Source organism: Pseudophryne corroboree, chromosome 3, assembly GCF_028390025.1.
Source record: "Pseudophryne corroboree isolate aPseCor3 chromosome 3, aPseCor3.hap2, whole genome shotgun sequence".
Lineage (NCBI taxonomy): Eukaryota > Metazoa > Chordata > Amphibia > Anura > Myobatrachidae > Pseudophryne > Pseudophryne corroboree.
This window is the reverse complement of record NC_086446.1, coordinates 552,511,622-552,537,644: the sequence shown is the minus strand read 5'-3', so window position 1 is coordinate 552,537,644 and position 26,023 is coordinate 552,511,622. Positions and strand designations below refer to the sequence as shown.

The window sequence follows — 26,023 nt, the reverse complement described above, 5'->3', positions numbered from 1 at the left end:
GTATCGTATATACGACAATGAGAAAACCTATTTACTCCTTCAGTACTTAATTGCAATACTTTAAAATCTGTCATTTTCAGTTATTTTCTTTTCTTTTTTGCAAAATTAAGTTATAGGTTTTTTTCGGGTTTAATTATAACCCGCTGCCTCACTATTCCGTTCATTTTCTGTTACGCCACACAGGTCTGTCATAAAGAACGGGTGTTCTGATAACTTATGCCCGTCTGTCAGATATTTTTCTATACATGTATGCTGTCTTTCACAGCATAATTTTCAGTAATTATTTAAATTAGTACGGCCGTACTGATAATTAGCTCTGGGCCTAGATGATATAAGGATAATCATTTAGTAATCATATGTGGCATTTGTGAATTTCCCACACTCATTATCCTTAACAAGATGTCTTCTGTGATTTCATTATCACATGCTGTATAATCAAGGAATAGTGCTTATAATCATCTTTTGGTGACCATTGTGTCATATACCAATTAATTAGTCGATGATTGTTTTATTACATGCATATAATTTTTCTATATGGCCGCCGTGTCATGTAATTGTTTTTTCAGCTAATTACAGGTCAATCAACAAAACTCAGTCACATAATTAGGAGGTGTATGTATAATTATCTTTGTCTGTGACCATTGTGTCTTATGCTGATTAACCAGCTGGTGATTATTAGGATAATTGCATACGTTAATTTTCTCCTTCCCTGTCTGTGACTGTTTTCACTGCATCTGCTGATTATTCATAATCATATATATGTATTCTTATGACCGCCGTGTCATGCAGATGTAATTAACTCTTGTGACCACAGTGTCATATGTTGATGATTTAGCTGATTGCATGTAATTTTCTTTTGTAACACTTCTGTTACGAATCATTTGCTATTTCCACTCCTAACATACAGCAACTATTTGACATACATTTGGAGTGACCAAGGAGGAAAGTCCAATATTTGCGGTCATACTTCACTGGAGATGCCCAATCTCTTCCGAACTTGGAAGCTAAGCAGTGAAAGGCCGGGTTAGTATAAGGAAGGGAGACCTCCTTTGAACACTCTGGTACTGCAAAAAAAAAATTTGACTATTGGACAAAGTGGCACTCAACTTTATGTCTTGCAATATTGGGATTCGCATGACCAATGATTTTATTTTCTGCACCTATATAATCCGTAATGGATATTAGCAGTATGAATGATGGTCATACACTTCAATAAATGCAGATTCTTTTTGGCATAGGCATCACAGAATTTTACTCTCCGGCAATTCATCAATCGTGAATCTAAGATCACGAACAATTATAATTATTAATATTTTCGCTAAGCTATGTTTCTCACACACATTTACTCCTAGGATCTGATTTATGTTAATTAACTTGTCGTTTTGAAAATTCATTAAGTATAATATTTTCCTCTGAATCAAGAGTGCTCCCACAAAAGAGTCCATTTCTTTGAACCTTCTTTGGTTATTTTTTGGTACTATTTACAGGATACCACTGCATTGTTAAACAAATTGAGTGAAGTGGTGGTTACTCCCCATTCGGTGATATTGTGCAGTTTAGACGTGGCTAGCCTCTATACCTGCATACCGCACTAAGCAGGTGTGGAGGCAGTCAGGTCACTTATAGTGGACAATCCTCACTATGTGGGACCACCGGTGGATTTTTTCCTTAAATTGCTGTTTATGGTGTTGACGCGTAATTTTTTCTTACATGATGGTAGATTTTATCTACAGAGGGCTGGTTGTGCGATGGAGTCCTCGGTGGCCCCATCGTACGCGAACGCCTTCATGTATGCTGTTGAACAACAACTTTTTTGGAGACAGGGTATATTATTGTCTAATATCCAATTGTATGTCAGATATATAGATGATCTACTTATTGTTTGGTCTGGCACCATAGTAGATCTTCGCAAGATATTAGATGAGCATAATCAGTCTGATAGTGTGGTTAAACTGTCATATGATATCAGTATGGAGTCAGTACATGATTTGGATGTCAAAATGACAGTGGATGAACACCATTTGAGCACTACATTATTTGTTAAGAGTACCGATAGAAATACTATCTTAAGGAATGACAGTTTTCATCCCCTGTCTCGTCGTAATAGTCTGCCCTATTCACAGATGTTGAGGGTTAGACATATTACATCAGACCCCACCATGGTAGAACCAGCTTTGGATCAGATGGTAGATAAATTCTTAGAAAGAGAATATGACAGACAGCTATTACTGAGTACCAAAAATAGAGTGTTAAAAATCCCACGAGCTGACACCCTTAAATATCAGCCGCAGACAGAGTCCAACAGCGGTCCAGAAGTAGTACCATGGGTGAGTCTTTATACAGATAAGAGTTCCACTCTAACCAAAAGGGCCAAAAATGGTGGCCTATGGTAAATACTGATGGGGACCTACCCTTATTACAGCAAGCTAAATTATTACCTAGTCACACCAGAGGTAGGAACTTGAAAGATCGATTGGTCAAATTGGACATTACAGGAATGGATAAGAAGCACCCCTCGCACTTCCTAAGTAGAAGGAATGGTTGCTATAGATGCTTGGGATGTGTGACCTGTAGAGCACTATCAGTTGGCAATACATTTTGTCATCCCCATACAGGGAAGCGTTTTGAGATTAAATATCCTGTTACATGTAGTACCACCTTTGTCATGTATATGCTGACCTGTCCCTGCGGGTTGGCATATATCGGCAAAACACAGCGCCAATTCAAAGAACGCATGGCGCAACATAGGACAGCAATCAGGCATGCGTTGGAGTCTGGTAGCAGCGATCAGCCTGTTGCCAGACATTGTTTTGAAGCAAGACACAGTATAGCAAGCATGAGATCAATTATTATTGACCACGTCCCCTTGAAAATTCGGGGGGGGGGGGGGGGGGGGTAACCGTGCTAAAATATTATTACAAACAGAATGTAGGTGGATTTATGCCCTAGATACAATAGCACCTCGAGGGCTAAATGAGAGTCTTGGGTTACAATGCTTTTTGTAAATTACACGTTTCTAACAATTAAGATCCGTTGATAGGGGGTACCAATATAATGGTGAGCAATATAGTATGTTATAATAGAAGACAACTTTAAGCTAATACACTGTATAGATTTGTTAGGATAACTGCTGTGGTACGTTTGTTTTTAATGTGATTGATAACAGGAATTGTTTATGTGTTGCATAGCAACCGAGCAGTGTGGGCTGTGTGCGCCGGGGGACGCCGCCGGATGACGTCACAGGCTCCGTCTAGCAGAGTGTGGATACGTGGGTGGCGGGAAGTCCAGCGGCGCTGAAGGCAGGTGTCCTCCAGGTGTCACAGGTAAGACTGCTGGATTGCGTTTGGGGGAGGGTATATATGTTTGTTGCATTACACTGTGCATTTATGTTCATGCTGTCCCTGACGACGGGGTTACCCCCGAAACGTAGGATCAAATAAAGGACTGTTTTATTTCTTCATAAGAAAGCCTGGTGAGTGCCACTTATTTGCCTACAATACAATAGCTCTAAGGAGCTTAAGAAGGCACCGCAGCAAGTACTATATTATCCAGGAGGGAGTGCCGGACAACTGGACATTGTATATATATATATATATATATATATAGATCCAACAAGCGGTAGCACTCACATCCTCATAGTAAGCAAACGCTGGGGTGTCCACTAGAGATGAGCGGGTTCGGTTCCTCGGAATCCGAACCCGCCCGAACTTCATTTTTTTTTACACGGGGCCGAGCGACTCGGATCTTCCCGCCTTGCTCGGTTAACCCAAGCGCGCCCGAACGTCATCATCCCGCTGTCGGATTCTCGCGAGGCTCGGATTCTATCGCGAGACTCGGATTCTATATAAGGAGCCGCGCGTCGCCGCCATTTTCACACGTGCATTGAGATTCATAGGGAGAGGACGTGGCTGGCGTCCTCTCCGTTTATAGAGAAGAGAGTGAGACTAGAGTAGAGAGAGACACAGTAGTAATTTTGGGGAGCATTAGGAGGAGTACTACTACTTGCTGAAGTGATAGATAGATAGATAGTGTGACTGTATAATGTATATCTGACTTGTGGGGGAGACACTGACAGTGGGGAGCAGTTAGAGTCTGAGAGCAGGACTCAGGAGTACATATAACGTACAGTGCACACTTTTGCTGCCAGAGTGCCACACTGCCATTGTGACCACACTGACCACCAGTATAATATATATTGTGATTGTCTGCTTAGGAGTACTACTTGCAAGTTGCTGATAGTGTGACCAGTGACCTGACCACCAGTTTAATAATCACCACCTCAGATGATAACTTGAATCTGAAGGATACCAATCTAATGCCATGTTATTCAAGGGGCAGGAATCTGCGAGATTGGTTAGTAAAAACGGACATAGCAAAATTAAAAAGAGAACCTGTGGTTAAGTCTTTTTTATTGAAGAATACAAAGCTTGGAAATATTAAATGTTCGTGTGTAACGTGTCAATACCTACTTACAGGGGATAGTTTTAATCATCCCCAGACAGGACAAAAAATCTCCATCCATCATCAATTAACATGTAATTCCAATTTCGTAATCTATCAAATTTTATGTCCCTGCGGTTTGAGCTATATCGGTAAGACCGAGCGAAAATTTAAAGAGAGAATGTCGGCTCATCGCTCTGCCATTCGAAATGCCTTAGAAACGGGCACCAGTGAACAACCGGTTGCCAGGCATTTCGCACATTTTAAACATCCCATACATAGTATAAGGTACAGAATGATAGACCATGTCCCAGCAGATATGAGAGGAGGCAATAGAGGTGCCAAACTACTACAATTAGAATCTAAATGGATTCTTCGCCTTGGAGTAATATACCCACGAGGCCTCAATGAATCGATCTCCTATACCTGCTTCCTCAAATGAATATTAGAAGTAATGTGGTCTGTAGTAAGTATTTTATGGTAATATTTAATTGTGGCTGCTGTATCTGATATAAGTAATGTAGCATAAGTCCGTCATGTAGTGTAATCTACGCTACGATCTGTATTGTTTCAGTTTAACACAGCTATCTGCTGCATTGTTTACACTGTTGCCATGGTGAAGGGTTCGTCACTAGGCGCCGTCGAAAGTTGACGACGTCATAGCCTGTGCGGCTCGGCGGGTGAGCGGTCCCGGGGCGAGCTGGCGGGAATGCACGAGGTGATAGTATAAAGGTATGTACGTTTATTTCATTTGTTATTAAAGCCTGACGACAGTAGGTTGGTCTACTGAAACGTTGCAAATTAGAAGTTGTTGCTGTGATTTCTTCAAGCCGAGAGTGCCGCATCCTCGCCCTATATGTTCATCTTTATGAAGGCACCGGCTACAGCTAAATATCTGTCTTAGGAGTGCCAAACTCTATCCACGCTATATTGGGAAGGATCACACAACAGTGATAATTCCGGTTGGGGCACCCAGCTGTTTTATGGATATTGTCACCAGGCGATTCCTGCGTCTCTAGTTGGTCTGGAGAAATTGTTTTTAACAGTATTTATGGTTACGTGTTTGGAGCAGTTCTCTAAATAGAGGTTACAGTTACTTGCTGTGCTGTGACAATCACTGCGGACCTACACACTTTCTACTGTGATAATGGAACACATTGAGGACCAATTTGGACACTTTAAATTTCCAGCAGGAGATATTCTATCATTTTCAGAATCTGAAGCAGAGGGAATACTTTGCGATAAAGGAATTAATGACGAAGCGGAGGCAACGTCAGTGGAAAACATCTTTAAAGAACTGCTAAAATTGAAAAAGAAGGAAGTTGACTTTTATTTACACGGGTTGTCGCTCAGTGATTATTACAAAATGAAGAAAATACCCAGAGGATTCCGGGTTAGAAACTGTCCTACGATAGGACGGTATGATGTACAGTTTTGTAGACGTTGGACGGCTATATTAAACAAATGTTCGCTCGACCTCATACTTTTAGTGATTGAACAATCCAAAAAAGAAATGGAAATTGTCAAAAACAAAATAGCTGCCTTTGAGTTGATTCACACTCCGGCTTTGACAGCTGATAAAGAAGGAGACTGGTTGGATAAATTGCAACAGCAAATCTCCTTATATAAAAGAGAACTGATAGCTTTTAAAAAAGAGAAATTATTAAAAGTGGAACAAGACTATGAGAAACACTCAGTTTACAGATGGCTCTCTGACAATAGAACTGAGGGAAAAAGACGTCCTTTCTTCCGTAGAGATAGAAGACCTTTTACTCGATTTGACACTGAATCATCTCAGGAGACCAACAGTGACACTGATAGATCCAACCAAGCTGCTGCCCCTTTAGGATCAAGAACAAGAGGAGGGAGAAACCAAGGAAAAGATGGCGCACCAGAAGAAGTGGCCAAAACGAAAGGCAGAGGAAGAGCAGGGCGTCCTCCGACAATCAAAAAAACAACATAGTGAATTTATCTTCATATGAATTATCGTCTACAGAAATGAAATTATTAAGCAAGGGATTGTCTTTCGTCCCATCAGTCCCGTTTGAGCCTTTGCAGTGGAATATTGAAAAACATTCATTACAAAGGAAGATTAAGCTGAAGGAACATTTCAAAGAAAATCGAGGACAGGATCCAGTAGAAAAAGTTCCAGTTCCTAAACAGTTAAAACCTTTTTTGCCTAAATCGGTCTTTGAGCCGATCTCGTATAATCCTAGTATTAAAACGTTTATGAGGTTATTAGAACAGGATGTAGCGACAGCCACTAACAGTGATATCCCATGTCATCCGAATCTGACTGTACAAGAAAGAGAGGCATTACAATCACTCTCTAATAATCATAATTTAATTATCCGCTCAGCGGATAAGGGAGGGGCAATTGTCCTACAAGATTTTGCAGATTACAATAAAGAGGCACTGAAACAACTTTCTGATACTAATATTTACACTAAATTACAAGCTAATCCCACAGGTCTTTGCAAGAAAAAACTCGAAATAATTTTACAACAAGCCCTAGTAGTGAATTTAATTACGGAAGATATAAGTAAAATTCTAGTGCCAGAATACCCTTTAGTTCCGATTTTTTATTTAATCCCAATAATACATAAAGGTATTAATCCCCCACCAGGCCGCCCCATTGTGTCAGCTAGGGGTTCACTATTACAACCATCAGCTTGTCTTTTGGATGCTTTGCTACAACCGTTAATTCGTGATGAACCGAGCTTCCTTTTAGATACAACAAGTTTATTAAATAATTTGAACAAAGTAACTACGATCTCTGAAGATACATGGTTGGTAACGGTAGATGTAGTCAGTCTGTACACTTCAATCCCGCACCAGTTTGGTCTGGCGGCGGTTAAAAGGTTTCTATTGAGGAAGAATGTCTTTAATCTAGCCAAAATTGATGTTATATTACAACTGGTTGAATTAATTTTGACCATGAATTTTTTCTTATATGATAAGCAATTTTATCTGCAAACCCAGGGGTGTGCGATGGGTTCTTCTGTGGCGCCAGTCTATGCAAATATAGTCATGTTTGGAGTAGAGACGGATCTGTTTTATAACAACCCTCTATTCTCTTCCCAGGCGTTATTATTTAACAGGTATATAGATGACTTAATTATCCTGTGGAAAGGCAATCATATAGAGTTGGAAAACATGTTAAATGACTATAATGCCACAGAGGGACCCATCAAATTCACCTTCAATATGAATCAAAATGTCATTAGCTTTCTAGATGTGCAGATTCAGATTACCGGGTCAACTTTGACCACTACATTGTTCACTAAACCCACAGACAAACAGCAGCTTTTACATGCCAATAGCTGCCATCCTAAATCTATGACGAGAGGTCTCCCCTACTCTCAGATGATTAGGATTAGGCGAATAAACAGCAATAAAGATACAGCTGAGTTACAAATAGACTCCCTTATTGATAAGCTGCTGGTTAGAGGTTATTCATTAAAAGCACTGATGTGCTCCAAAAACAAGGTGATGGCCTTAGACAGAGAGTCACTTCTCTCTAGTAATAAAAAAACAAGTGGGACCAAATCTGTTTTACCATGGGTAAATAAATTTCATATTAAGTCATCACAGATTAATTCGATAACTAAAAAGCACTGGCCTATTATTTCCTCAGATGATAACTTGAATCTGAAGGATACCAATCTAATGCCATGTTATTCAAGGGGCAGGAATCTGCGAGATTGGTTAGTAAAAACGGACATAGCAAAATTAAAAAGAGAACCTGTGGTTAAGTCTTTTTTATTGAAGAATACAAAGCTTGGAAATATTAAATGTTCGTGTGTAACGTGTCAATACCTACTTACAGGGGATAGTTTTAATCATCCCCAGACAGGACAAAAAATCTCCATCCATCATCAATTAACATGTAATTCCAATTTCGTAATCTATCAAATTTTATGTCCCTGCGGTTTGAGCTATATCGGTAAGACCGAGCGAAAATTTAAAGAGAGAATGTCGGCTCATCGCTCTGCCATTCGAAATGCCTTAGAAACGGGCACCAGTGAACAACCGGTTGCCAGGCATTTCGCACATTTTAAACATCCCATACATAGTATAAGGTACAGAATGATAGACCATGTCCCAGCAGATACGAGAGGAGGCAATAGAGGTGCCAAACTACTACAATTAGAATCTAAATGGATTCTTCGCCTTGGAGTAATATACCCACGAGGCCTCAATGAATCGATCTCCTATACCTGCTTCCTCAAATGAATATTAGAAGTAATGTGGTCTGTAGTAAGTATTTTATGGTAATATTTAATTGTGGCTGCTGTATCTGATATAAGTAATGTAGCATAAGTCCGTCATGTAGTGTAATGTACGCTACGATCTGTATTGTTCCAGTTTAACACAGCTATCTGCTGCATTGTTTACACTGTTGCCATGGTGAAGGGTTCGTCACTAGGCGCTGTCGAAAGTTGACGACGTCATAGCCTGTGCGGCTCGGCGGGTGAGCGGTCCCGGGGCGAGCTGGCGGGAATGCACGAGGTGATAGTATAAAGGTATGTACGTTTATTTTATTTGTTATTAAAGCCTGACGACAGTAGGTTGGTCTACTGAAACGTTGCAAATTAGAAGTTGTTGCTGTGATTTCTTCAAGCCGAGAGTGCCGCATCCTCGCCCTATATGTTCATCTTTATGAAGGCACCGGCTACAGCTAAATATCTGTCTTAGGAGTGCCAAACTCTATCCACGCTATATATATATATATATATATATATATATAATTGTATATAATATATATATAATATTGTATACCACCTACCCGGTTTTTTTTTTTTCTTTCTTCTTCTTTATACATACTACTATAGTAGCTTACTGTAGCAGTCTGCGGTGCTGCTGAGCTGACAGTGTCCAGCAGGTCCGTCATTACATAATAAATATATATACCTGTCCGGCTGCAGTACTAGTGATATTATATATATATATATATATATATATATTGATTTCATCTCATTATCATCCAGTCTATATTAGCAGCAGACACAGTACGGTAGTCCACGGCAGTAGCTACCCCTGTGTCGGCAGTCGCTCGTCCATCCATAATTGTATACCACCTACCCGTGGTTTTTTTTTTCTTTCTTCTTTATACATACTACTATAGTAGCTTACTGTAGCAGTCTGTGGTGCTGCTGAGCTGACAGTGTCCAGCAGGTCCGTCATCAGTCATTACATAATAAATATATCTACCTGTCCGGCTGCAGTACTAGTGTGATATTATATATATATATATATATATATTGATTTCATCTCATTATCATCCAGTCTATATTAGCAGCAGACACAGTACGGTAGTCCACGGCTGTAGCTACCTCTGTGTTGGCAGTCGCTCGTCCATCCATAATTGTATACCACCTACCCGTGGTTTTTTGTTTTTTCTTTCTTCTTTATACATACTACTATAGTAGCTTACTGTAGCAGTCTGCGGTGCTGCTGAGCTGACAGTGTCCAGCAGGTCCGTCATCAGTCATTACATAATAAATATATCTACCTGTCCGGCTGCAGTACTAGTGTGATATTATATATATATATATATTGATTTCATCTCATTATCATCCAGTCTATATTAGCAGCAGACACAGTACGGTAGTCAACGGCTGTAGCTACCTCTGTGTCGGCAGTCTCTCGTCCATCCATAATTGTATACCACCTACCCGTGGTTTTTTTTTTCTTTCTTCTTTATACATACTACTATAGTAGCTTACTGTAGCAGTCTGCGGTGCTGCTGAGCTGACAGTGTCCAGCAGGTCCGTCATCAGTCATTACATAATAAATATATCTACCTGTCCGGCTGCAGTACTAGTGTGATATTATATATATATATATATATATTGATTTCATCTTATTATCATCCAGTCTATATTAGCAGCAGACACAGTACGGTAGTCCACGGCTGTAGCTACCTCTGTGTCGGCAGTCGCTCGTCCATCCATAAGTATACTAGTATCCATCCATCTCCATTGTTTACCTGAGGTGCCTTTTAGTTGTGCCTATTAAAATATGGAGAACAAAAATGTTGAGGTTCCAAAATTAGGGAAAGATCAAGATCCACTTCCACCTCGTGCTGAAGCTGCTGCCACTAGTCATGGCCGAGATGATGAAATGCCAGCAACGTCGTCTGCCAAGGCCGATGCCCAATGTCATAGTACAGAGCATGTAAAATCCAAAACACCAAATATCAGTAAAAAAAAGAACTCCAAAATCTAAAATAAAATTGTCGGAGGAGAAGCGTAAACTTGCCAATATGCCATTTACCACACGGAGTGGCAAGGAACGGCTGAGGCCCTGGCCTATGTTCATGGCTAGTGGTTCAGCTTCACATGAGGATGGAAACACTCAGCCTCTCGCTAGAAAAATGAAAAGACTCAAGCTGGCAAAAGCACCGCAAAGAACTGTGCGTTCTTTGAAATCCCAAATCCACAAGGAGAGTCCAATTGTGTCGGTTGCGATGCCTGACCTTCCCAACACTGGACGTGAAGAGCATGCGCCTTCCACCATTTGCACGCCCCCTGCAAGTGCTGGAAGGAGCACCCGCAGTCCAGTTCCTGATAGTCAGATTGAAGATGTCAGTGTTGAAGTACACCAGGATGAGGAGGATATGGGTGTTGCTGGCGCTGGGGAGGAAATTGACAAGGAGGATTCTGATGGTGAGGTGGTTTGTTTAAGTCAGGCACCCGGGGAGACACCTGTTGTCCGTGGGAGGAATATGGCCGTTGACATGCCTGGTGAAAATACCAAAAAAATCAGCTCTTCGGTGTGGAAGTATTTCAACAGAAATGCGGACAACATTTGTCAAGCCGTGTGTTGCCTTTGTCAAGCTGTAATAAGTAGGGGTAAGGACGTTAACCACCTCGGAACATCCTCCCTTATACGTCACCTGCAGCGCATTCATAATAAGTCAGTGACAAGTTCAAAAACTTTGGGCGACAGCGGAAGCAGTCCACTGACCAGTAAATCCCTTCCTCTTGTAACCAAGCTCACGCAAACCACCCCACCAACTCCCTCAGTGTCAATTTCCTCCTTCCCCAGGAATGCCAATAGTCCTGCAGGCCATGTCACTGGCAATTCTGACGATTCCTCTCCTGCCTGGGATTCTTCCGATGCATCCTTGCGTGTAACGCCTACTGCTGCTGGCGCTGCTGTTGTTGCTGCTGGGAGTCGATGGTCATCCCAGAGGGGAAATCGTAAGACCACTTTTACTACTTCCACCAAGCAATTGACTGTCCAACAGTCCTTTGCGAGGAAGATGAAATATCACAGCAGTCATCCTGCTGCAAAGCGGATAACTGAGGCCTTGGCATCCTGGGTGGTGAGAAACGTGGTTCCGGTATCCATCATTACTGCAGAGCCAACTAGAGACTTGTTGGAGGTACTGTGTCCCCGGTACCAAATACCATCTAGGTTCCATTTCTCTAGGCAGGCGATACCGAAAATGTACACAGACCTCAGAAAAAGAGTCACCAGTGTCCTAAAAAATGCAGCTGTACCCAATGTCCACTTAACCACGGACATGTGGACAAGTGGAGCAGGGCAGGGTCAGGACTATATGACTGTGACAGCCCACTGGGTAGATGTATGGACTCCCGCCGCAAGAACAGCAGCGGCGGCACCAGTAGCAGCATCTCGCAAACGCCAACTCTTTCCTAGGCAGGCTACGCTTTGTATCACCGGTTTCCAGAATACGCACACAGCTGAAAACCTCTTACGGCAACTGAGGAAGATTATCGCGGAATGGCTTACCCCAATTGGACTCTCCTGTGGATTTGTGGCATCGGACAACGCCAGCAATATTGTGTGTGCATTAAATCTGGGCAAATTCCAGCACGTCCCATGTTTTGCACATACCTTGAATTTGGTGGTGCAGAATTTTTTAAAAAACGACAGGGGCGTGCAAGAGATGCTGTCGGTGGCCAGAAGAATTGCGGGACACTTTCAGCGTACAGGCACCACGTACAGAAGACTGGAGCAACACCAAAAACGCCTGAACCTGCCCTGCCATCATCTGAAGCAAGAAGTGGTAACGAGGTGGAATTCAACCCTATATATGCTTCAGAGGTTGGAGGAGCAGCAAAAGGCCATTCAAGCCTATACAATTCAGCACGATATAGGAGGTGGAATGCACCTGTCTCAAGCGCAGTGGAGAATGATTTCAACGTTGTGCAAGGTTCTGCTGCCCTTTGAACTTGCCACACGTGAAGTCAGTTCAGACACTGCCAGCCTGAGTCAGGTCATTCCCCTCATCAGGCTTTTGCAGAAGAAGCTGGAGACATTGAAGGAGGAGCTAACACGGAGCGATTCCGCTAGGCATGTGGGACTTGTGGATGGAGCCCTTAATTCGCTTAACAAGGATTCACGGGTGGTCAATCTGTTGAAATCAGAGCACTACATTTTGGCCACCGTGCTCGATCCTAGATTTAAAACCTACCTTGGATCTCTCTTTCCGGCAGACACAAGTCTGCTGGGGTTCAAAGACCTGCTGGTGAGAAAATTGTCAAGTCAAGCGGAACGCGACCTGTCAACATCTCCTCCTTCACATTCTCCCGCAACTGGGGGTGCGAGGAAAAGGCTCAGAATTCCGAGCCCACCCGCTGGCGGTGATGCAGGGCAGTCTGGAGCGACTGCTGATGCTGACATCTGGTCCGGACTGAAGGACCTGTCAACGATTACGGACATGTCGTCTACTGTCACTGCATATGATTCTCTCCCCATTGAAAGAATGGTGGAGGATTATATGAGTGAGCGCATCCAAGTAGGCACGTCACACAGTCCGTACTTATACTGGCAGGAAAAAGAGGCAATTTGGAGGCCCTTGCACAAACTGGCTTTATTCTACCTAAGTTGCCCTCCCACAAGTGTGTACTCCGAAAGAGTGTTTAGTGCCGCCGCTCACCTTGTCAGCAATCGGCGTACGAGGTTACTTCCAGAAAATGTGGAGAAGATGATGTTCATTAAAATGAATTATAATCAATTCCTCCATGGAGACATTGACAAGCAGCAATTGCCTCCACAAAGTACACAGGGAGCTGAGATGGTGGATTCCAGTGGGGACAAATTGATAATCTGTGAGGAGGGGGATGTACACGGTGATATATCGGAGGATGATGATGAGGTGGACATCTTGCCTCTGTAGAGCCAGTTTGTGCAAGGAGAGATTAATTGCTTCTTTTTTAGTGGGGGTCCAAACCAACCCGTCATTTCAGTCACAGTCGTGTGGCAGACCCTGTCACTGAAATGATGGGTTGGTTAAAGTGTGCATGTCCTGTTTATACAACATAAGGGTGGGTGGGAGGGCCCAAGGACAATTCCATCTTGCACCTCTTTTTTCTTTAATTTTTCTTTGCGTCATGTGCTGTTTGGGGAGTATTTTTTGGAAGGGCCATCCTGCGTGACACTGCAGTGCCACTCCTAGATGGGCCCGGTGTTTGTGTCGGCCACTAGGGTCGCTTATCTTACTCACACAGCTACCTCATTGCGCCTCTTTTTTTCTTTGCGTCATGTGCTGTTTGGGGAGTGTTTTTTGGAAGGGCCATCCTGCGTGACACTGCAGTGCCACTCCTAGATGGGCCCGGTGTTTGTGTCGGCCACTAGGGTCGCTTAGCTTAGTCATCCAGCGACCTCGGTGCAAATTTTAGGACTAAAAATAATATTGTGAGGTGTGAGGTATTCAGAATAGACTGAAAATGAGTGGAACTTATGGTTTTTGAGGTTAATAATACTTTGGGATTAAAATTACCCCCAAATTCTATGATTTAAGCTGTTTTTTAGTGTTTTTTTAAAAAAACACCCGAATCCAAAACACACCCGAATCCGACAAAAAAAATTCGGTGAGGTTTTGCCAAAACGCGGTCGAACCCAAAACACGGCCGCGGAACCGAACCCAAAACCAAAACACAAAACCCGAAAAATTTCAAGTGCACATCTCTAGTGTCCACTCGAATACCACGGTATCCAAATATGTAGATAAAAATCAGAGGGGGCACTCTCCAGACTTTTTTACTATAAAAAACTGTTCATTTATTAATGATATACTTTACATGATCAGCATAATGACAAGAATTTCCTCAAGCGCTTTCGGCCCAAGCAAGGGCCTTCCTCAGGAGGCACTGTACATCAATCACAGCTTCCAACCAACATGAGCAGAAATCCAGACATCCAGCAATAACGCTGATCCTGCCTGACTGGCTTTAAATACCCTCACCACTTGAAAACGGCGCCAAAAACATTATGATGTCATCAAACAGGGACAAATATTCTCCTCAATAAATAACCACCCATTCAAAGGATAGATAACACCACACTCGCCCCTATCCTGGAGCACAAACAGCCAAAATCACAATCAGCAAGTAGGTGATGATGGGGCCGCCGCAACCCATCTCTGACACCCGCCGCGTCCCGGAGCGGAGCACTTCCGGTCCGTGGAACGCAAACGTCACACGGCTGGAAGTGCCCACCCGGAACGCAAACAGGAAGTCAAGCACTAGTTCCCATAGAAAGAGGTTATAATTTAAGCACAACACCAAGGGACATCATAAGTAGGCGGACTGTCATTCCGATTTATCAGCCCTATGTATCACACCCATATTGGGCAAGTGTGCAAAACAAATGCAAGTGGCCATATGCATATAAAATGCACGAACGAGGGTAGTAGAGCTAGACAGGGCAGTATTGAACATTCCCCAACAAACCCTCATCCCTCCAAGATTAGCTAGATCCCCAGAGTGCAATGGTCAAACGACACCGAACGTTATATATAACCCAAGTTCTAAAGTATTCTACCACTATTTACTTAAATATATATATAAAGATGAGGTTCTCCTAGAGAGGGGTGTTCCTCAACCCACTCTCAATCCTAAAAGAACAGGCGGCACTCCAAGGACTTGATAACACCACGTGTATTAAGCAAAATGGTCAAACAAATGGCATAGCTGCGCCAACGTTTCAGCGCCGCGCAGGGCGCTTTTGTCAAGGCTGTATGCAAGTGACACAAAACAAAAATATATATATGTAGAGAGAGATAGATAGATATACATTCACATTATATAATATAAAATATGTTTTAACAAATATAATAATATAAAAGAAGAACAATTTTGTAAATATAACCATAATGTTCATAATGGTAACCTTCTTCTTTAAAAGTAAAACAAAATTTGGTTTCTCATTAACACTGATTAAATTATAGAAGGTTGTTAGATAGTTACATAAATTAACTACTATATGAAAAATATATTGTTATTTAAAAGTACTTTTCATTTTTATTCATGTCTTTAGTTTTCATATAAATACTGTATATACAGTTTTTCTCTTTCAATGGATAAAGTATATTTTTACCTTTTTTTGTTATTTTTATTATTGCATGACCATTAAGTATAAATAGAAGCCATACTTTAAAAATTAAAAAAATCCAGTGAAATTCACATATCTTATACCTATTAAAATCATAATAATAAGATAACAAAATTATTATAAACTTTGTCTTATAGTATATAAAAAATTAGAGCACTATACCAAAACTAAATATTTGTGAATGAGACCTCCCAATATTTGATCTCCATTATAAGAAATAAAACAATCAAAACAAGACATAGCATGGCATGGGGAATCTAACACTCCTTCATATCCAGTAAATGAGTATATTAAGAATTCAGAATTATGGGCAGATTATTTGTAAATATATGAATCTCATACCATGTTGTGGCTGCGAAACAATCTCTAATTCATCTTTGAATTGGTTCAGATAGAATGGAAATATAATGTCCCCATATTTCAAAAACATTTTTTGTTACATTTTTCTTTGGGTGGAATCATTCCTTCAGAATCTATGTGGAATATATAGTACAATTTATCAAAAACATAATGTAGGCATGGATGGGGGTGTTGAGTGAATCCACATTAGTAATATGGTTTTCCTGGTGGCTGCAGATATTGCCAAGAGTAATCTATCTATGGCTTCCCAATGAAGCTCTAATATCCCGAGACAATTCAGTATGCTAAATATAGCCAATTCTGCAGTCACCAGAAAGTAATTAACCAGATGGATGTTAGTGAAGCCCCACTTAAAAAAACAAAACAAAACATTTAGTAGTCAAACAATCCCAAAGGCAGTGAAAAAGATCTGATTTTCTACCTCAACATTTTAAACAATTACATGAGGGTGAAATTCCCATTTCCCAGCATCTTAAGGGGGAAAGGTAGGCCCTATTAAAAAAAAATCAAGAACATTTCCACAGCAGGTAAGCAAATAATTAACTGATATTTGAGGAAATCTATATCTCCATTTAATTAATCTAGTTGTAAAAACATTATAATCCAGACAATTCCTTAAGAAAGTATAATGAAATGGTATTGCAAGTTGGAGTATGGAGAGATAAAAGTATATAACACATAAGCCCAATCTAAGTCACTAAATGCCTGAACTACCATAATAGTACAATGTTGGCCTTGAATGAATGCTATGTTTTGGGAAATTACACCAGAAAGTAATTAACCAGTTGGATGTTAGTGAAACCCCCATTTTATAAAAAAAAAAACATTTAATAATCAAACCATCCCAAAGGCAGTGAAAAAGATCTGCTTTTCTATCTCCACTTTTTAAACAATTACATGAGTGAAATTCCCATTACCCAGTATCTTAAGGGGGAAAGATAGGCCCTATTATAAAAATAATAATTAACATTTCCACAGCGGGTAATAACCTGGATGTGAATACTGAGGCATTAAGCAAATAATTAGCTGATATTTGAGCACATAATGTAAAGAAAAAAAGAGGTGCAATGAGGTTGCTGAATGACTAAGCTAAGCAAAACAAGTGGACGGCACAAACACCTGGCCCATCTAGGAGTGGCACAGCAGTGGCAGACAGGATGACCGTTTTTAAAAAAAAGCCCCAAAGAGCACATAGTGCAAAGAAAAAAAGAGGTGCAAGATGGAATTGTCTTGGGCCCTCCCACCCACCCTTATGTTGTTTAAACAGGACATGCACAGTTTAATAAATCCATCATTTCAGAGACATCACTTCACCCTGGAAAAAGCTTGCCAAGTTTCCTGAATCATAGCTAGCTACAAAACATACCACCTCCATATTTGATGACTTTTCACACTATGAGAAGAGGCAAAAGAAAGAGGACAGTGTCAAGAAGGTGATTAAAAATTAGAGAGGCACATGAAATCAGGAACAACAAACAGGCTTTCACATCCACTCCTATATTGGTGCGAAACAGAAAGGACTTCAACCAAGCAAATATATAATTATTAATTACCACATTACTGGACAAACTGACAAACTAGGGACCAAAGGCTCCAAAATTGTACCCCCTTCTCCATTTTCAGGGATTAATATCTTCTCGGATTTAATCCTGGGATGCAAATAAACTGGTGTATACCACAGGATCAAGATTGGATATTTTTCCCTCCACGGAGTCTGGAGACTTATTTTGTGAAAATCTCTTGGGTTTCTTTTTTTCCCCATTTTTTATTGCATTTTTATTTACATATTTTGTGGCAGATGCCTTATTTTTTTTTACACAGCTCCCTGTTACATGTATGTGAGCATACCTGTGTGTCCCAGTTACATGCATGTGATCATACCTGTGTGTCTTGTTTATTTTATTCATATTTTATTTTTAAACAAAGCAGCCCTTAAAAGTTTTAGCAGCCCCTCCTGAGCCCCTATAGCATCCCCGGATGGGGCAAATTGAGTTCAGGTGGGTTCAGTAAAGTAATAAACAGGACTGTGCAGTATTTTTTTCGTTATTGAGCCCCTACCCTAGTAGAGCATACCACTCTACAATCCAAACTCATTTCATACTATAAATAGGACTGTGCCCACAGCATGCCGCAGCCTGGCAAACCAGATATCTTCCTGGCTGTAAGCCACCATGAGACTACATTTTGAGCCTTATTCAGTAACTGTTTGTGCCTCACAGGAGCTCCTGGTCCATCTAATGTTGCAGTGTAATGGAAAGCTGATGCAATGCAAGATCACTGAAACTCTTTTCTTCTAACACTGCGAAGTCTTGCGATAACCCTACGCAGGAAAAAAAGATTACTGTACAACAAATACGCATCTTCTAAATAAATAATTCCAAAATGTGGAACATAAATAATAAATCAAAATTTAGGTTGTCTAATTGGAGCCATTCATTTCAGTGAGTCCCTAACATGAAATAATTGAGAAGAACCTCTCTCTAATGCTCCAGCAGAAAATCTCTTTTACCTCTCCAGCAGTTGCACTGGATTATGATTCAGTCTCTTCTGAGTCACACTGTCTTTGGCCACAAATGTGGTCTCTTCCCACTCTATTTAAAAACAATTTGGCAATTTCCATTTCCACCTTTTGCTATATTTCACAAATCTGTTTGTGATGTTGAAGCTTGTTTCATATCTGCTCTAGGCTTTCATTTAAACCTAGGATCAACTACTGCAGCACCCCTTGAATTATACGGTAGCACCCCATGACTTATACAGCATAGGCAGCACCCCTGGAGAATTGCACAGCAGATAGGCAACAGCACCTGTGGACTTTAACAGCAGTGGGGCAGCACCCCTGGACTGATAGGGCTGGGATGATGTGTCAAAGAAAAGATGTGCAAAATGGAATTGTCCTTGGGCCCTCCAACCCACACTTACGTTGTATAAACAGGACATGCACACTTTAACAAACCAATTATTTCATTGACCGGGTCTGACACACAACTGTGGCTGGAATGATTGCTTTGTTTGGGCCCCCCCCCCAAAAAAAAATAAGCAATTAATCTTTCCTTGCACAAACTGGCTCAACAGTGGCAAGATGTTGTCCTCATCCTCAGATCCCACCTTCAGTGTTTACATCCTCATCCTCACAGATAAATACTGTACTATTCAAACAAACAAACCACATCATTTAAGGTGTCAGTGGACTGCTTATGCTATTACCCACAGTTTCTGAAATTGACAATGACTTATGATGAATGCACTTGCAGTTGATATACAGTATACGGGAGGATGTTCCTAGGTGGTTAACATCCTTCCCCCTACTTCTTATGGATTGACAAAGGCTGGACACCTGTTGTCCAGATTTGTGGAGAAATAATTCCACACCGAAGAGGTGGCTTTTTTTGTATTTTGCCCAGGCACGACAATGGGCTTTTTCATTCCATGGGCAACAACTGCCTCAACTGGTGCCTTATTTAAACAAACCACATCACCATCAGAATCCTCATCGTCAACTTTCTCCACAGCACCAGCTACACCTATATCCTCCTCATCCTGGTGTACTTCTACAGTGACATCCTCAATTTCAATATCAGCAACTAGACTTGCGGTGCTCCTCCTAGCACTACAGGGTGTGTGTAAATGGTGGTAGGAGCCTCCTCTTCCCATACAGTGTTGGGAAGGTCAGGCCTAGACATCACAACCACGGACAGTGCCAGCACCCCTGTATTTTCACAACACCCTTGTCATTTTACAGCATACAAGTCAAGGCCAGTGTACATTGATTTTCTCTGCACCCCTGTATTTTTACAGCATACAGGACCAGTGTACTTTTATTTTAACAACAACACCCCTGAATTATTATAGCTTACATGGCCAGTGTACATTTATTATCACTACACCCCTTAATTTTTACAGCATACAAGATAGGGCCAGCGTACATTGATTTTCACTGCACCCTAGAATTATTACAGCATACAAGACAGGGCCAGTGTACATTGATTTTCTCTGCACCCCTGTATTTTTACAGCATACAGGACCAGTGTACTTTTATTTTAACAACAACACCCCTGAATTATTATAGCTTACATGGCAAGTGTACATTTATTATCACTACACCCCTTAATTTTTACAGCATACAAGATAGGGCCAGCGTACATTGATTTTCACTGCACCCTAGAATTATTACAGCATACAAGACAGGGCCAGTGTGCGTTTATTTTCACTGCACCCCTGAATTTTTACAGCATACAGGTCCAGTGTACATATATTTTCACTACACCCCAGAATTTTTACAGCATACCAGACATGGCCAGTGTACATTGATTTTACTACACCCCTGAATTTTTACAGCATACAGGAGCAGTGTGCTTCTAATATTTTACAACTGCACCCAATATTTTTTTACAGCATACACAGGGCCAGTGTAATGGTTTTTTAACAGCAGCATCCCTATATTTTTACAGCATACAGGAGCAGTGTACTTTTAATTTTAAACAACTGCACCCATGAATGTCTGCATCATACAGGGCCAGTGTAATGTTATTTTAACAGCAGCACCCCTATATATTTTTACAGCATACAGGAGCAGTGTGCTTTTATTTTTTTAAACTGCACCCCTATATTTTTACAGCATACAGGACAAGTGTGCTTTCAATTTGTAACAACCGCACCACTGAATTTTTACAGCATACAGGGCCAGTGTAATGTTTTTTAAACAGCAGCACCCCTATATTTTTGCAGCATACAGGACAAGTGTGCTTTTAATTTTAACAACTGCACCCATGAATTTTTACAGCATATAGGGCCAGGGTAATTATATTTTAACAGCAGCACCCCTATATTTTTGAAGCATACAGGACCAGTGTGCTTTTCATTTTTAACAACTGCACCCCTGAATTTTTACAGCATACAGGGCCAATGTTATGTTATTTTAACTGCAGCACCCCTATATTTTTGAAGCATACAGGACCAGTGTGCTTTTAATTTTAAAAAACTGCATCCATGAATTTTTACAGCATACAGGACCAGTATAATGTTATTTTAACAGCAGCATCCCTAAATTTTTACAGCTTACAGGAGCAGTGTGCTTTAAATTTGTAATAACTGCACCTCTTAATTTTTAGAGCATACAGGGCCAGTGTAATATTATCTTAACAGCAGCACCCCTATATATTTTTAAAGCATACAGGAGCAATGTGCTTTTAATTTTTAACAACTTCACCCCTGAATTTTTACAGCATACAAGGCCAGTGTAATGTTATTTTATCAGCACTCCTATATATTTTAACAGCATACAGGTGCAGTGTGCTTTTAATTTTTAACAACTGCACCACAGAATTTTGACAGCATACCGGGCCAGTGTAATGTTATTTTAACAGCAGCACCCCTATATTTTTACAGTATACAGGAGCAGTGTACTTTTATTGAACTCCTATATTTTTACAGCATACAGGGCTAGAGTGATTTTAATTTGTAACAACCGCACCCCTGAATTTTTACAGCATACTGTGCCAGTGTATTTTTTTTAAACAGCAGCACCCCTATATTTTTGCAGCATACAGGATCAGTGTGCTTTTCATTTTTAACAACTGCACCTATGAATTTTTACAGCATACAGGGCCAGTGTAATGTTATTTTAACAGCACCACCCCTATATTTTTACAGCATACAGGAGCAGTGTACTTTTAATTTTTAAATGCACCCATGAATTTCTGCATCATAGAGGGCCAGTGTAATGTTTATTTTAACAGCAGCACCCCTTTATATTTTACAGCATAAAGGACCAGTGTGCTTTTATTGCGCCCCTTCATTTTTACAGCATACAGGGCTAGTGTGCTTTTAATTTGTAACAACCGCACCCCTGGATTTTTACAGCATACAGGGCCAGTGTAATGTTTTTTTTTTTAAACAGCAGCACCCCTATATTTTTGCAGCATACAGGACCAGTGTGCTTTTCATTTTTAACAACTGCACCCATGAATTTTTACAGCATACAGGGCCAGTGTAATGACATTTTAACAGCAGCACCCCTATATTTTTACAGCATTCTGGAGCAGTGTGCTTTTCATTAATAACTGCACCCCTGAATTTTTACAGCATACAGGGCCAATGTAATGGTATTTTAACTGCAGCACCCCTATATTTTTACAGCATAAAGGACCAGTGTGCTTTTAATTTTTAAAAACTGCACACCTGAATTTTTACAGAATACAGGACCAGTATAATGATGTTTAAACAGCAGCACCCCTTTATTTTTACAGTATACAGGAGCAGTGTACTTTTAATTTTTAACAACTACACCCATATATTTCTGCATCATACAGGGCCAGTATAATGTTATTTTAAAAACAGCACCCCTATATTTTACAGCATACAGGATCAGTGTGCTTTTAATTTGTAACAACTGCACCCCTTAATTTTTACAGCATACATGGCCAGTGTAATGATATTTTAGCAGGACTCCTATATATTTTTACAGCATACAGGAGCAGTTTACTTTTAGTTTTTAGCAACTGCACCCATAAATTTCTGCATCATACAGGGCCAGTGTAATGTTATCTTAACAGCAGCACCCGTATATATTTTTACAACATACAGGAGCAGTGTGCTTTTAATTTGTAACAACTTCACCCCTGAATTTTTACAGCATACATGGCCAGTGTAATGATATTTTAGCAGCACTACTATATATTTTTACAGCATACAGGTGCAGTGTGCTTAAAATTTTGAAAAACTGCACCCCATGTTATTTTAACAGCAGCCCCCCCATATTTTTACAGCATACATGGACAGTGTGCTATTAATTTTTAAAAATTGCACACCTGAATTTTTACAGCATACAGGGCCAATGTAATGTTATTTTAACAGCAGCACCCCTATATTTTTACAGCATACAGGGCCAGTGTGCTTTTAATTTTTAACAACTGCACCCCATGAATTTTTACAGCATACAGGGCCAGTGTAATGTTATTTTAACAGCAGTACCCCTATATTTTTACAGAATACAAGAGCAGTGTGCTTTTAATTTTTAAAAACTGCACTCCTGAATTTTTACAGCATACAGGGCCATTGTAATGGTATTTTAACAGCAGAACTCCTTTATTTTACAACATACAGGAGGACAGCTACACCCATGCACAGCTTCAGCATCTGTAACAGCACATGAAACACCAGTGACAGCCAGGACAGCACACGTAACACAGCACAGGTACACCACAGTGATTGTAGCAGCTCCCCTTCAGATTACACACTAACCCCACTTGATGTCACCACCCACAGAGAGACAGATGTCTGTCTCCCTCTCTCTCCAAGTCTTAAGTGAAAATGGCAGTGACGTGTGGCTGTTTCTATTGAATCCAAAACCCGTGAGAATCAGCAGGATGATGACATTTTGCCTCATTCTGGTTTCCGAGTATGGTGGGAAGTCCCAAACCGGACTCGCATCCGGGCTCAGACTTGGATGTTCGGGGGGGTTTGGTTCTCTCTAACCAAACCCGTTCATTTCTAAGATAGACCCATTATTTTCTATAAGGTAAAAGAAAATGCAGCTTCTCATTCCTCAAAATTTGGATTGTCAAGGAAGGGCAAATGTACATATATATAGATAGATAGATAGATAGATAGATAGATAGATAGATATATCCATGTGTTACTGTTGGCACTCATATAAAAAACATATGGCTGGGGTGCCCTCTTTAAAGGTATAACATGCAGGTGGCTTGTGATGGTAAGAGAAGATGCTCTGCTCCCATAAACAAACATAGGCAGCACTCCACGGACTTGAAAGAATGGTGATGTTTATAAATGTGAAAACAGCATGAGAGTCCGACATTTCAACACCACGCAGGGTGTTTTTTTCAAGGACACATGGTGAAGCAAACAGAATGTGATACAATCTTACCTTAAATACTTTACACACACCAGATGAGCCGAAAGGGCACGGCGGGGAGCCTCCGGCGGTGCCATCTGGCCGCATCAAGATGACGTCACCATTGCCAGGCAACCGATCAACAAACCACCCGGCGCATCCCGCCAACACACTGGAAGACAATACAACATGACGATACAACATGACAATTAAAGTGCACTGGTGCCTCATAATACAAAGTGTATGAACAACATAGTAAGAGGAAACAAAATATAGTTTCCAGAGAAGTGAAAAAAGTGTGTTTAAAAAGTAGCTGTATATTACAGATCCCGGGATTTATAACATTATCAAAGTTCCTAATTGCTATAAATAAACACAAAGTATATAACAATATAATATTAAATACTAATCACACCATAGTTACCAAATTAACCACCGCACAGTTTAACAGGTTAACTGAAGACAAAGATAAGAGAGACCGGAATGTATAGTTAAAAAAATACACTCCATGCTAGTTTCTCATTTAATCCATGTGGTGCTAAGGTGTAGAGATGAGCGGGTTCGGTTCCTCTGAATCCGAACCCGACCGAACTTCATGTTTTTTTTCACGGGTCCAAGCGACTCGGATCTTCCCGCCTTGCTCGGCTAACCCGAGCGCGCCCGAACGTCATCATCACGCTGTCGGATTCTCGCGAGGCTCGGATTCTATCGCGAGACTCGGATTCTATATAAGGAGCCGCGCGTCGCCGCCATTTTCACACGTGCATTGAGAGTCATAGGGAGAGGACGTGGCTGGCGTCCTCTCCGTTTAGAGAAGAGAGAGACACAGTATTTTGGGGAGCATTATTAGGAGGAGTACTACTATACTGTATACTACTATACTACTTGCTGAAGTGATATTTATACTAGATTAGATAATAGATAGTGTGACTGTAAGTGTATTATCTGACTTGTGGGGGAGACACTGACAGTGGGGAGCAGTTAGAGTCTGAGAGCAGGACTCAGGAGTACATATAACGTACAGTGCACACTTTTGCTGCCAGAGTCAGTGCCACACTGCCATTGTTGTGACCACACTGACCACCAGTATAATATATTTTGTGATTGTCTGCTTAGGCCTCGGAGTACTAGTTGCAAGTTGCAACGTGACCTGAAGTGACCACCAGTTTAATAATCAATCACCACCAGTTTAATATATATATATATATATATATATATATATAATTGTATATAATATATATATATATATATATATATATATATATATAATATTGTATACCACCTACCCGTGGTTTTTTTTTTTTTTTCATTCTTCTTTATACATACTACTATAGTAGCTTACTGTAGCAGTCTGCGGTGCTGTGCTGACCTGACAGTATCCAGCAGGTCCGTCATCAGTCATTACATAATAAATGTATATAGTACCTGTCCGGCTGCAGTACTAGTGATATTATATTGATTTCATCTCATTATCAATAATTTATCATCCAGTCTAGACTCTATATTAGCAGCAGACACAGTACGTTAGTCCACGGCTGTAGCTACCTCTGTGTCGGCACTCGGCAGTCCATCCATAATTGTATACCACCTACCCGTGTTTTTTTTTTTTCTTTCTTCTTTGTACATACTACTATAGAGTATAGTAGCTTACTGTAGCAGTCTGTGGTGCTGCTGAGCTGACAGTGTCCAGCAGGTCCGTCATCAGTCATCATTACCTAATAAATATATTATCTACCTGTCCGGCTGCAGTACTAGTGATATTATATATACATACATATATATATATTGATTTCATCTCATTATCATCCAGTCTATATTAGCAGCAGACACAGTACGGTAGTCCACGGCTGTAGCTACCTCTGTGTCGGCACTCGGCAGTCCATCCATAATTGTATACCACCTACCCGTGGTTTTTTTTTTTCTTTCTTCTTTGTAAATACTACTATAGTATAGTAGCTTACTGTAGCAGTCTGCGGTGCTGCTGAGCTGACAGTGTCC

The 26,023-nt window shown here is 40.7% G+C and overlaps 1 long non-coding RNA gene and 1 pseudogene across 1 annotated transcript in view; both read left to right on the top strand.

Annotated features, from left to right (window-relative positions):
• LOC135058013 (uncharacterized) overlaps positions 1–26,023 on the top strand; it is a 351,258-nt gene that overhangs the window by 151,237 nt on the left and 173,998 nt on the right. The window lies entirely within an intron of this gene.
• LOC134895153 (5S ribosomal RNA) lies at positions 954–1,073 on the top strand (annotated as a pseudogene).